Here is a 14,988-nt window from a genome sequence, read left to right as displayed (position 1 = left end):
AAAATAATTTTCTTAATGAAATGAGTTTACTTTCCTTTTCCCCTGCCAACCACACTGGTTGAAATTTTTTTCAGGATTTTTTTCTTACAATTATTCTTCTCAATGCAAGTTGCTTTCTGATAACATTCGGCTGGGATTAACTACTCTTTCTTTTTTTCTTTCCTTTTCTAATCACATAAAACGTGCACCTTTCCATTTTGCTCAACCTTTTTGTATTAACCTTTAGTTAGTACAAGCATTTTGTCCCTTACTTTCGGCTCTTTTCCCTTTGGATTTTCCTTTAATTCTGCAGCTGCAGCTGTCGTCTTGCAATTGTTTGACTCAATATTTCAGTTGCTTGGCAGCTTTATTTTAAATAAATAAAGTCAGCTTTGGTGTGAGTATTTTTTGGTGTGTGTGGGTGGGTGTATGGGTGTTTTGAGTGTGTGTGTATGTGTGTGTGTTTGGGTGCCTCAAGTTACAAATAAAACGCAACCGAAATGAGCTTAAGAGCTTATGGAACGCTAAACAAACAGCGCAGCACACAAAGCCGCGATGCCATACACACATACAGACAAACCCAGACACACACACACACACTCACACTTCAGTGGCTTACAGCTGACTGACTTGGCGGGGGGGTGGGTTCCAGATCCTTAGTCTTTAGTCCCTGCTTTCCGGCACACAGAAAAATATTATCAATAAAAGAAAACCCTTATTTTTCTTGGTTCGAGGGATTGGAAAATGCCTTTTCGGCCTTCGGACATTAATATAGTTGACAGTTTTATGAGCCCAATGCCAAGACCAATCAATTTGCATTGCAATTTCAGAAATAATATGAAAATAAAAAGATTAAGATTGTTTTTTAATAAAGTCTTAGAAAGTTTATATGATTTTTATTACGACTTAATAGTTTCTAACTTTAAACCAACACAAAAAAACTTCAAAATTCCAACAATTATATATATTATAAAGATGTTATAAAGTCTATTCAATTAGTAACCCTTTTTAAGCTACAAGACAATGTAAAATGTAGATTCGAAAAATATGAGTTAGTGACTTTTTATTGCAGTGTATCTCCTTCGTGGCTTGGCTAGCTTGAAAGCGAATCGCTTTTGCCTTTTATGACTAAGTCAAATATGAAAGTAAGTTGCCAACAGCTCGCTGACTGACTGCCACGCCGCCGCCGCCTCCACTTGGAGGCCCTCTCAAGCAAAGGCGATGGCGAAGGCAGCTTCCCAGAGGGCAGAGAACAGGACAATTTGATTTATTGCCACTTAAAAGGCAACATTCAGTTTTCTTTCTCTTCTTCGTATTATTTTTTTTTTTTTTTTCGTCTTCTTTTCGATGGGGCAGGGGAAAATAAATAACACGTTTACACATCCAAATGAAGCAGCCACAAAAAAGCAGGAGAGCGGGGTGGAGAGTGAAGGCAGGCTCCTGGGTGGCTCTAAATGGAGGATGGGTGGTTTCCAAAGTTGTTGAGAGTCAGAATGGCGACGAGATTGTTAATAAGAATGCATATATTATGCCAACACCGACACGTCACATGTGTGTGTGTGTGTGTCGAAAGTTGGGGCTATGGATATACCTCCTCCCTTCTCCTCCCCTTCCTGCTCCTTCTTCCGTTTAAAAGGACTCTTAACCCCCCGACTGCCAGTCAGGAACTTGCTGTTATATGCGCATAATTAATCGCTCGCCCTTCTGAAGCTGACGTTGCCCTTCATTTTTTTCGTTCGTTTTCTTTTTGAGGCCCTCTCAAATGGGGCGTGAATCGGCAGCAATTTTAGGGGGAGGCATGGGGTGGTAAATAAATAGGAGAAGTGCAATCGAGACTATCAGAAAGCCATCGATTAGACGAGTGCACTTTCTGCCAGTCGATTAGCTAGGCTTTAAGATTAAGTAGAAGTCGATTTGGAAGTCAGTCAGAGTAAATCTTAAATGTCAAGTGAGTTAATTTTTATAAGCAACAACCAAAGTTTAAAAAGTTAATAGATAAAATTAAATTGCAATAAATATTAGCTTTAAACCTCTCATTTGGCATAGGAAAATATGAAAATATCAAAGCAAAAATAAATCATATAGAAGGGAGAGGCAGCAAAAAAAAAAACTAACCACTGCTTGTCATAATAAATTTTATTTAATAATATATAAATATAGAGTTGAGCTGGAATTCATTTATTATATATAGCAGTCTGGCTATATTTGAGCCTTAAATCATCGTCAAATCTAGATAGAGGACGATCAATGCCGCCATTCCTAGCCGTTTTTGTGTAAAGCTCTTTTCACTTTTGATTATTTATTCATCGCATACGGATTAAGGCCTCCTCCCTACCTACCTACATCCATTCAAAAATTTATTCAATGCAAATAACATTTTGCCAACATTTTGAACTGGACGCGGACATGGCACACGTACATGGCAACTATATATATACTTTATATATTTATATATAATTTGCCATAAATTATTTCTATATGTTTCTGTTTAAAAACTAGAACAGCAGGGGACACCAGAACTCATTCAGCTAACAGAAGGACATGCCACATAATTTTCATGCGCTTTAAAAACGCATTAAACTGCAATGGCAGCAAAAGCAGAACATAAACATGGACATAAACATGGACAGGACATGAATAGATATATATATTATATATTTCTATATATATAAACACACAACGTGAACCGGAAACGGAAACCATGATACCCGTCCTTCCACCCACCCGCGTGCTCATCAGGCATGCTTGATTTCATTTGGTACACAAAAACACACGGATACGTTCTGTTAACGTGGCCGAAATTGTACGAAATTTATGACCGCTGACCAAATTTTAAATAGCCAAATGCGCACCTGGGTCACACCTGCGCATAATGCGGTTAGCACAGAGCAATTGCTTAGGGTTTTTAAGGGGTAGCAGTTAAGCAGGATAAGGTGGTTAAGGCTACGGGATTACTTGATTAGAAAGGGAGTTGGCTTAAGGGAAGTTCTAATAAAATTTGATTTAATTTTAAACTTAAATATCTGAATGTTAACCTAATACAGGGTATCATTAGGTCGTATGACTTACCTCTAGAAATACTTTGAAAATTTTTAATTAAAAAACATAAACTTCGTTTGCTGCTGTGCCGGAGATTTGTTGCTGTGCGTGTTGATTTACTTGTGCCACGCCCCCATAAATAGCAACCCCTCTGCCCTCTAACTGGCTTTTGTTTCGTTTTTTTTGTTTTTTTTTTTTGGTTATTTGCCGTGGAATTTTAATTGAATTAGCCATTTAGCCGTTTTTGGCTAATTTGCATGTTCTGGCCAAATAAAACATTTGATGATGCAGCATTTGGCTGTATTCCTGGGTGTGTGTGTGTCTGTGTGTGTGCAAACAAATGTGCAATTTTTATGGAGCCCAGTTTAGTTTTTGGTCTGCAGCTTAGTTTAGTTTTTGGTTTAGTTTTAGTTTAGTTCAGATGCGTTTTAATAGTCTCTTTTCGAGTCTAGTTTAATGTTCCAATTAAACGAGTGCGGTAAATGCATCGACAATAAATTGGAAGCGCGAAAATATTACACTTATTTTTTTTTTGGTTTTTATTTTTTTCGTTGGAAACTGCAATTGAGAAACTGTAGGGGAAAGCGGTTTGCCATGTTCCCGATGCGAGCATTTTTATCGCATAATTATCAACGCTGCCGCAGGGGCAACTCATTAAAATGCAGACAAATCAAATTTTCATTTCCAGTTACCAGCCACCAGCCACTACCCATTCGCTTTTCCCTACCGGCGGCCATGTGGCAGTGGAGGAGGAAAAACAAAAAAAAGAAAAACGAAGTAAAAGGCAAACCGGAAAGTTACATTTAACGAAATTATAATTTGTGCATGGGAGTCGGGTTTTAATTACACATTTCCTATCGCATCGCTGGCCGGCTTGGCAAATTGATTCCCTTTGATTGGCCAAATCCCGAGGGAATCGTTGCGTTTTAAATAAAACTACAATTTGCTCTCCGTAAAAGAAAAGCCTCAAATTGCCAACGAATGAAATTTATTTTTTCGGAAAGCTAAATGCTCAATAAGCTTTGGCAAATATGGCATTGGCATTGGCAAAATAAGGCTAATCAAAATAGAGAAATATCAAGAATATTCTGCAAATAGAAATGATTTTAGAACATAATTCTTAGCAGTAGAATATTTTGGTGTATTTAATATAAACGAAAAATGCAAAACATTTTCCAAGGAGCTCAAAGAGGATTCTGTCTATTTTCTTATTTGCCAATGGAAACTTGCATTATTTTTGCTTAATCAAGGAGTGTGAAATACATTTAACAGCTGTTTGCTGGAGGAAACTAAGAAGAAATAAAGAAAGGCTTAGATGTTGATATATATTGTATATATAGATATATATATATGTTTATTTAGTGGAACCGCAGACTCGAACTCCATTTACTTGGCCTGCTTTTAAGAAATATTCCCTTGGCAGCTACCTCTTTCTTTCTTTTCACCCCCCCTTTTTATTTTTTTTGATGTACTTTTCATTGCTGTTTATTTTAATGCAAATTCAAGGAAAATCATTCTCCCAGTTGGGAAAATTGTGCTTTTTTTATAAGAAATAAAAGCGATTTCCTTGATTCTTAAAGAGTTTGTAGGACTTAGATGATAAACTAAGTAAGTTTCATTCTGCGGCTTCTTTAAACATCTCAATTTTCTTAGGATTTTTACCTAAACTTTTCTCAAAAACCAGAACTAAACTCTAACCAATTGCTAGTAACGTATGAAGAAAAAAAATCATATTGCATTCCTTTTGTTTTCCATGGGCATTTCTGTGAGTTACAGCCTAAGTCGGCGGTGGCAATTAATCTGGGCAACAGCTGGTTGGGCTGTAATTACTTTTGTAGTCCCAGTCCCAACTTTTAGCACCTGGAGCCGTCAACACTTTGTTTTTGCTTCACTGAGCTGAAAAATTATGCATAGAGACGCCATACCCATTCCTGCCCCCCCCATGCCATGACCATTTTACTGGGGCCTAATGACGAGCCGTTGATTTGTTATGTTCATTATTCGGCAATGAACTCGCCCGACGAAGTACGAAAACTGCTAGGAGTGGAAGAGGATGAGATGGAATTCTCGTCTCCATACCAAAGGGGTCATGTGGCAACGAAAGAGCCTTTGGGGTTGTCGAAGAAGAAGTAGGAGAAAGGGTAAGCTGATGAACTCTGGAAAAACTAATTAAAACACGTGGAAAGCAGCGCACACAAGCGGTGTCCGAGAATTGCACATGAATAAATGAGGAGCCCGGCTGCAAACCATAAAACCATCGCCATCATCAACCCGGCGACAATGACCTCAAGCCCAAAAAATGGGAGTGGTCATCGGCTGACCCGTAAAACTTAAACTATTTCAAAAGTGCCTGGCCATCGGTGGGGTTGGAAAGTGAGAGGAAGGAGGGTTATAGGATTTTATTTGTTTATTTACTAATTGATGTTGATTTTACTATCAAATAACCTTAAATATCATATAAAAAGTGTTAGAAACTTTAAATCGAAAAAGCTTTAAGAGCAACATTTCCTTTCGATAAAAACTTCTCTGTTATTGCTTCATTTGATATGAACGGATTTTTTCATAAGGCTGCCTAATTGCCCTGAGGTACAAGGCTTTTGCATTCAAAAGTCCTGCCAGGATTGCCATTAATTAATATGCCTCTTTGTCCGACTCCAGTTCGCCTGCTTTCCTTCTCGGGGGTTTCCTTCTCTCTTGCAACTCAATGGAGTTTCAATTTACTTGCCACCTGTCAGATTGATGGAGTCGGCTGCGGATGACAGTGGACCGTTGTGAATCCTGAGGCGGGATATAGGGTAGAGGACAGGATTTCTGATTGCAAGTGAAAAGTGCAGGCGGGAGGGGAGGGAGGCGATTGGAGGGTCTAGAGAAATCCTGACAAATGACGGGTGCTTTGTTCGCTGGCCGGAAATGCAAAGTGCAAGGCGGAAGTTGCTCATATCACGCCGCAATGAAGCAAAAATCGAGCGGAAAAATGGGAAACAAAACTCAACTTCCGCTACGAACATCCCGGTAAAACCCGGTGCCCAGCCCGCCCATTTATCCATTTATGTGTCAATTAAAACTAAGGTCGCGGCAAATATCCCACTCGAAGTTCGACAAAAACAGCTAAACTGGAGTCTAAAGCGCGGAAAACCAAAAATAAAATTACAAAATATGGCACAGAGGGAGAGAGAGAGTGCCAGCCAACGCAGGACAAAAGCAAAAACAACAAAGCGAAAAGCGTGGACCCACTCATCCACCCACTAACCAACCGAAACTCAACCAATTCCAGAAATGTAACCAACTTGGCCTGGTCTCAACATATGTCCTGTTTGCAACTATAGGAAAGGGCTTTGAAGTTCGGCTAAGGGATACTCTTTAGGGGAAGTTATCAGGATAGGATTTATAGGGGAGTAGCTTGAGATAAGGAAGATAATATTGGATAGATAAAAAGTCTGTACTTACTTTAGATAAAGGAATCGAATATTATTAGATTTTATTTCTTATTTCCAACTCTCTACTTAAACGAGAAACTTCTTCTTTATATATTTTCCTTATAAACCCATATCTATGTCTTAAGTTTTCCATCATACCCTTTGACGATCTTTTGCTCTTCTTAGATTTTCCATTATCCTTCGTTGTTTCTTCCTGCACTTTTGAGCTTCATGTTCCGTACATTTTCCTTTCAGTTTTTTTCCCCCCTTCTTTTTTCGATCGCTTTTCAAAAACCTTTCGGTCTAAGAGCATTTACTCTGCCGCACTTTGGTTAGCGTTTTCAATAGCCTTGATTTCTATCAGTGGGCCAAAAACCATCACAGAACCCACAGCCCACCACCCCACCACCCACACTTTCGAGCACAAAAACACCACCACCTGGCAGTGCAACCACTGGCCCCAACCCAGTGTGACCGCAGTGACCAGTGTGACCGCGGTGCGCGGTGCATTAAAACGGAAGCGGAAACTAAAAGCAGTTATATTTCTGTGCACTTACATGCGAGCTCCTGTTCTGTCCATTTTGTTTTTTTGTTGTTGTTCTTGCACTCTATTTTCGCCCAGTTTTTCTTCGACGATTGGTGGGCGGTGGAAAATTGGGCGGCGGTGTAACGTTTAGCTTGGGGTTTTTCCAGGGGACAATTTTGTTTGGCTTGCCTTGACTTGATGTTAGGTTTGTTAGTAAGTGAGTGTGGTGTGTGTGTGTGTGGGTGTGTGTGGGGGTGTGTGTTGGGTTGTTGTTTTGGATTTCCGCGTTGTTGTGTTTTTTCGTTGAATTTTTGTTTGTTTGGCAATTTGTGCAACTAAAAAGCATTCACTTTTGAACTTTATCAGTGGCAGAGGTGGCGATTCCCGATAAGGGGGTGGGGCTGGGAGTTCATAACATTCCACACACACACTCATGGCTGTTTTCACCCTTTTTTGTTGTTGTTGATTTTTAACGCTATCTTCTCGCAACACTTTTCGTTTCAATTAAGTTTTTAAGGTTGTTTTTGTTAGTGGGTTTCCTCGTTTTTTCTTGTCACTTGTAAATTACGTTTTAACGGGGTTTTTTGTTATTGCTAAAATTGTAATTAAACGGTGATGGATGGCCAGATGGCTGGACTTTGTCATTTTTTCTTCCGAAATTTGGTTATTATTGGGTTCTTCTATAATATTTATAAAGATTGAAACTTTAGAATTTAGTCAATAAATCGAATTTCTATAATTTGTAACGTATTTCCTTCTCTTCACCTCCTTTTTTCTACCTCTAACTTTCTTCATTTTCCACTTAATTGGTTTCGCACGGCGGCCATTTTGGTTTTTAGGCCGCCATATCGAACACTGACAGCGCCATCTAGCGAGCAATTAATGTGATTTACGATCGCACTTTATTATATAATAAAACTTTGGCTCTTGGCTGCGTGTTTCGAAATTTAAAGAATTTACCATCCAGCCGAAGGGGAAACAACCCCCTTCTCCCTCCTCCCCCGCACAAAACACGCACACCCATATTTCCATCACACACACACACACTCAGTCACTCTGCCACTCACACATATGCAGGTTGCGTTTCTGGTGTGTAAACATGCGATTAATAATGAAGGAAATAAAAATAAAGTATGCACAAAATGAAATTTAACAAGAAGTAAGGATTTGGTAAAGGTGAATCGAAGTTTGCAATACCCTAGAGTTAAAATGGGTTTGAAACTTAGATAAGCTAAAAGTAAGGGAAATGATACTTCATATAGCTATTTAGATACTTTTACCAGCTGAAAGTTCACCTTTAGGCATTTGATTTGATTGGTTTAAAGTTGAACTTCAATTATGGAAAGTTATATAATTATGATACCCTTTGCCGAGGCATGAAAACAGCGACAAAGCGAACGGCGGCTCGAAAAACACTGAAACAAAACAAAAAAAAAAAAAAAAAAAAAACCAAATACGAATGAAAAAAAAAGAAGGAAAACAGAAACAGAGTCCAAAGCCAGGAGGCTATGAAAAATCCTTTCGTGAGAGGATGGAAGGGGTCGGGGGGGTGGGGAATTAAATATGCGTCTCATGTAGACGTTTTTCCAGTACTTTTTTTCGCCCTCCCCCTTTTTTTTCCCTGTGCTTTTCCCCGTATTTATTTATTTTATGTGCGCGGCTGTGCGTGCATTTGCTGGACGAAAAGCAGGTTTCGGGGTGGTTGGGAAGGGGTTGAGATATTTGAAGAAATTAAAAAATAAAAAAAAAGGGTGAAAAAATGAATTAAATGCGTATTGCATACATTTCGGGGTCATTTAGGAGGAGATCCCCAGAGGAAACATTGGCTCCATTTCAGGCAACCGGCAAGGGATTCGATTCAGTGGACCTTTCGGGGTATGGCCTTAACATTTGCGGGGCTCATTAATCAGAGAGACATCCTTGGGAAGTTGGTTTATAAACCAACAGGAAAATGCAGACATCATAGTAACTTCTAAACAGATTATGAATCTATATAGATTTCTAGATTACTATATATTCTAAACTTCTTTTTATACCCCTTATTCGTAGAGTAAAAGGGTATACTAGATTCGTTGACAAGTATGTAACAGATAGAAGGAAGCGTTTGCGACCCTATAAGGAAGGTATATATATATTCTTGATCAGGATCAATAGCGAAGTCGATTGAGCCATGTCCGTCTGTCCGTCTGTCCGTCTGTCTAGCCACACCCAAGACCCATACGCCCACTAGCTCAAAAGACGGTTTTTGCCTTTTCAAGAAAACCTGATATCTCGGTAACTATAAGTGATAGAAAGTTCGGATTTAGCGTGTAGGTTTTTATGATGCTCCCAATGTCAATTGTTTTTTTCCGATCAAGCCACGCCCTCTATAACGCCCACAAAACCCCAAAAAAGCAAAAATTTCAAAAACTATAAGAGCTACGAAATTTTGCTTAGAAAGACGTATTTGGGAGGTGCCTGTGCAACTTGCCATGAATTTGCATCCGGCCACGCCCACTCTTACGCCCACAAACCGCAGAAAACTGTGGCGTCTATAATATTATTATGAATGCCTTCGTTTGACCTTGTGTAACTTATTTCTGTTAATATCTATCGATTTACCAAAGATTTTGCAAATCGGAGCATTATTTCGCTATTTATAAAGAAAATAATGTTATAAGGCCTCACACGGGCAGTGACGTCACTATAAGCATACTCAACATACTTTCTCTGACAATAGGTGGCGCCTTGAGAATTCCCACTAGCAAAATAATTATTTTAAAATTGTGTAAAACAGTAACGGGTATCTTATAGTCGCGATACTCGACTATAGCGTTTCCTCTTTTTTAGTTTAAAAAAATCTTTAAACTTTTTCGTTCCCTCACAAGTATACTCAAAAAAGTCTCCCCCCAAGTAAAATGCCTTTTTAATCCGGGAAAGCTTTTAATTTGCATTGTTCTCGGGAAAATAAACATACGAATGCTCTTGAGATCTCTCGACCCTGACCGTTTGAAATGCAAAAGAAAATTCATTTCACCTTAACCGCAACTATTTAAGGAAATGCGATAACAATACATATTTGCACAACAAAAACATAAACTCGCATTTAGTATGTACAAATATATATATTTAGTATATATATATATATATATATATATATATATATATATATGCCAACAGCAAAACAAGTTTAAGAAGAAAATCAACAACAAATTGAAGAATGAAAATGAAAATAAAAATAAAAATACAAATAAAATGAAATGCCAAGCAAAAAAAAAAGGAAAATAACAAAACGGCAAAAGCGGAAAACTTGTCGTGGGTTAATCAAGGTGGCTGGCTGGGTTGCAAAAAAAAAAAAAAAAAAATAAAAAATCACACAAAAAAAAGGAATGAAAGAAAAGGGGGTGGAAGGAGGTGCACCTGCGTGTGTGTGGGGTTCGGGCGGAGGTCGTTCACTCAGGTGTGAAATTTTATTGAGTCGAAATACGAAATATATGCAAATTGCGAAATAATTTAATGACGCGTTTAATTGGGTTTTTAGCAAGCGAAAAAAGGAGAGAGAGAGAAGGAGACAGAGGAAGTTTTCTTTCGTGGGGGCGGGAGCGGGTGTTCCTTCAAGAAGGATTGTTTGGGGCTTGGGCTGATTGGAAAAGTTTTTTTTTTCTTCCTCTGCCCCAAATCAATTGAAATTGAGCGCTAATAAGAATTTGATGGGCCGCATGGGTGGTAACTGTGATTCTGTAACAATCCAGTAAAAGTTTTATCATTATCATCATAGGCGGCTATGTTGGAAATCTTCTGTGACGGAGTAAAGGCAGGCAACAAAAGGTAAAGGCAAAGGTTCTTAAAATGAGAAATATATATGCATAGTTGTCTATATAGAATTGGCAAGAGTTCGTTATGCATTTCATTTGCATACGATATGTGCCATTTAATTAGCACTGAGCGAAGTCTGGAAAAGCAGTTTCATTAACTTAAAAGGAGCAGAGTACAGACGAGTACAGTTGCTGCCAAAAGTTGCTGTCATATTCATAAGCTAAACGCAGAAAACCGCAGAGAGTGAGTAAACTTTTTCCGGCAGTAGGGGAAGCAAGAACAGCAGCTGTTGAAGGCGGCTGGAAAATTGAGGGCGTGGCTATAGTAGCAGGTGACACACTCATCAACGCAACGGAAACACCAATCTCCTGCCCATAGAAGAAATTTCCCCCCCACAAACCCTCTTAACATGTTGCTCTGCTCGCCATTGAACCAAAGTTACATTTTCGTTTACAACTTTTTATTTGTCAGCAACAAAGTACAGTGATAACTGAGTTAAGGAACGGTCTAGATGGAATGCATTTTTGTTTAGGAAACTTAAAAGACATTTCTGTTCTTATATAATTTATAGATATTTTCTGAAGTATAAAAATCATTAGCAAAGAGTTGAAAAACAAAGGAAATATTCTATAAATTTTGATATATTATAAAATTGATATTTGCAGAAACCACTTTAGAATAGGAAAACAGTTTGTGGTGCAGATGGCAGGTGGTTTAGTCGCTTGTCCGCCCCAGCTGAGCCACATCAATCGCCCGGGAAAGAAGTTGTCCTCAAAGTCGAAGTCGTCGACGACGAAGTGGATGAGGATGAGGCTAAGGCTGAGGCTAAGGCTGAGGCTGAGGCTGAGACTGAGGCTGTGGATGTTGAACTAAAAGTGGAACTCAAAGTCGAAGTCGAGGCTTCTGTCGCTAGATTTTTTTATGACACGCGGCCACGGCCATTATAAATTATTATTCATGAGCGGATGCGGATATTGAAAAGTTTCACTTTGCTCCGCTCGCCCTCGCACTCTTTCCCACTCGCTGCCGTCTATCTCCATTTCAATTTTACCATCATCGTCCGCGAGAGCATGTTGCTGCTATATACCCTGGGAAAAATATATATTTGAAAGATTTTTTGTGGGAAAAGGTGTTTAAGGCTTTGGAGATGATGGTTTATATTTTTGTTTTATTAGTTAATATTACTTTAGTATGGTATTAACTTTATCTAAAAATAGGAACTTAAACATATTAAAGGCTGGTTTTGATTATCTTTTTAAAATATTTCTATATATTTTTAAGATTGTTTTTAAAATTTAAATAAAATGATCGCCAATCTTGATAGCTAGTAGGGTACCTTGAGATTTTTTGGTCTTCTCAGCCTTTCCTTCCTTTGTATTTGTTGTTATTTTCCTATCTGGTTTTCAACATTTCAGTTTTTCCCCGCAGTTTTCCTTTCTCTTTTCCCTTTTTTTCGGTGTTTTTTTGTTTTTTTTGTTTGGCTCCGCGCGTGTTGTTTGGAAATTAGATTTGTGCACGTTTCTTGTTTTGTATTTCCGTTTATCGGCATTTTTCCAGCTTCATCTTGGCCGAAGCTCTGTGTGGGTTATTTTTGTGTTGGCCATCTTCTCCTTTTTTTTTTTAGTTGTTGGTCGTGTCCCTTGCTTTCTGTCCGACACAAAGATTTGTTGTTCTTTTTTTCTTGTTTTTTTGGCCAGTAAAAAACGAAACTGGCAGAAGTAGAAGAGCAAGAAGGTTGTCGGGCAGTTATGATCCAATATTCGTGGCTATAATTGAATTAGATGAGAGGCAAATAACAATGGCACTGCTGGCAGCTACATTCAAATTGGAAGCTGACAGGGATTTCAAATGGCTAGCAAGCAGGACCCACCACGTGCCGGGTCGAAGGTTGAGGAATTGCCAAAAATTCAGAAATAGCAACGGAGTAAATATTAAAGATTACTGGCTAAAGCTCTAGGGGATCGAGTTTCTTTAAGGGAAAAATGTTGTAGATTAAAATGGGGAAATGGTATAGGATTCCATGTGGATCGCTGATGAGATCAGTTGGGGGTCGGCCTTCTTCTGACTCTACGTGGTAGCATCTCTGTAGTTTGCCTTTCTTTTTTTGCTAGAAATAAATAAGAAGAGTTAAAAGTTAGGAGTGACCAGACAATCTTAACTCTACAAAACTCTCCCCAAAGCATCTTTCGCCATCATCACCTACATCTGTAGAACCCCCTTCAAAAATCAGCATCCCCATGACCATGGTTGTTGCCTTACCCAATCCAGGTTTGCATTTCAATTTCAGTTTTGACTTGGGCTTAGCATCAAGTTATTGTCATAGACCTGAAAACATTCTTTGTATGTAGATACATAGATACATAGATACATAGATACATATGTGGAGCGTTGATGTTATTCATGCGGAATTCTTATTTATTCAGGGCACTCCGTTTGGAGTGAGCCAGTGACCATACCAGTAACCAGTATCCCGCATCCTGCAACCTGCATCCTGTATCCTGTATCCCTGTATCCCCGTATCTCTGTCTATTATCTGTATCCGGAGATCTGACTTGGACATCTACGGCTGCTTTAAAATTGATATTCCATTGACGTTTTGGCGGCCTTAGCTTTTCCACACACACAGTTACACACACAGAATCCAGAATCGAGAACCCCGGGCTGAATTCAAGTTATTTATGTGCTCGTTTACAACTTTGCTCCTAGAAATTGTAGCTCTGTAGATATATATATATATAAAGTCGTATATATATATCTGGCAACCGCATTGATTGAAACAAACTTTCGCTTTGTAGCCCCATCTCTTTCGCAGCCCATATCGGACTCGCTTGCTCTTTGATTAGCGTCATTGAGTGACGTGCGAACTTTTTAATCAAACTTCTGGATGTCAGGCAGGAACTGAAGCAATTAAGATATTTTCAGGCACTTCTCTCTCTTGGCGATTTTCCTGCCGCTTTGCTCCCCCTTTTTTTTTCGAAATGACCTTCGGCTGATGCGGTGGATGGGTGGTTGGTAGGATTCTTTTGGACCTGATCTAATTTAAATGAGAGCTCAGCGCTTTGCATAAAGCGTATTAAATCTCATACGGCAACCGGATATGGGCTTTTTTATAGCAGCCAAGGAAAGCCGAAAACCACTTCGAATCGTTCACCTTCTCAGTACATTGAAAGAAGTTATCAAAAAGTAGTTTTCAGTTTAAGATTTGACACAGGGAATTTTACTATAATAAAGATTTAAGTCAGCTTAACACTCTCCTCATAACATAACTGTCATTTAATCATGATAAAATATTTGCAAATCAAAACTAATTTCTATAACTATTTTTCTCTTTGTGCAGAAACATTTTCCGAGTGGAGTGGAGTGGAGTGTAGTGGAGGCAAACAACATTGAAATGGCAAAAGCACCGCAAAAGCGAACTGCAAAATTGAAATATTTTGATGTGGCCCGAGACCTAATGTGGATTCATCCCATCCATCCATCCTATCCATTCCCTTTTCCCATCTCCGCACTATTTTATAACCAACCCACCCCTCCGCATGCCCCGCCATCCGCACGCACACATTCGTGTTGAATTATAATAAACCAGAAATGAGGCTCCACAAATGCCGGAAATCGCTAGTCGGGGGCCCCGAAAATCCTGGCCAGGGCACTGGAAAACCCCGGACCCGGGGCACGTAAAATATACGAGCTCACGTACGAATACGGCCGGAGAGGTGGATCATTCTGTATGGAGGATGGAGGATGGGGAGGATGGCAAATGGAGGAGATATGGTATGTTCTAACTTGTATTAATATCCATTAGATTTATGTTTGGCAAATGTAACCACAGAAATTACACTTTAAAGTCTGTTTCAGTTTTCCCAACCTCTCTCTCTCTCTCTATCTCCTCTCTGTTGCCGGCAATTTTTCGTCGATATCGAAATGGGGAAAACCGCCGGACAAGGTCGTTTTCTTGTTTTTCTTTTTTTTTTGGTGTGGTTGGGAAGTTAGGACGTTGGGTATGGTGGTGGGTGGTTTAGTTCTGGCTGCGCCACTGAATCTTTGATACCTGCGACCCACATTAGATATTGCCAGAGAGTTGTTTTAATAGCCCGGGTCGGGCTCATAATTAAACCACCCCATCTACTCCTTCCCTTGCTTTTCCTCCACCACACCATTTTCGTAAAACCCCTTTCCCCGTCCAAGCTTTCTTGGCCATTCAAAAGGGATTGGGCGACACGTACTCAGACCATA

This window comes from Drosophila eugracilis, unplaced genomic scaffold (assembly GCF_018153835.1).
Source record: "Drosophila eugracilis isolate 14026-0451.02 unplaced genomic scaffold, ASM1815383v1 contig_2147, whole genome shotgun sequence".
NCBI classification, from domain to species: Eukaryota; Metazoa; Arthropoda; class Insecta; order Diptera; family Drosophilidae; genus Drosophila; species Drosophila eugracilis.
Note: the sequence above shows the minus strand (reverse complement) of the source record.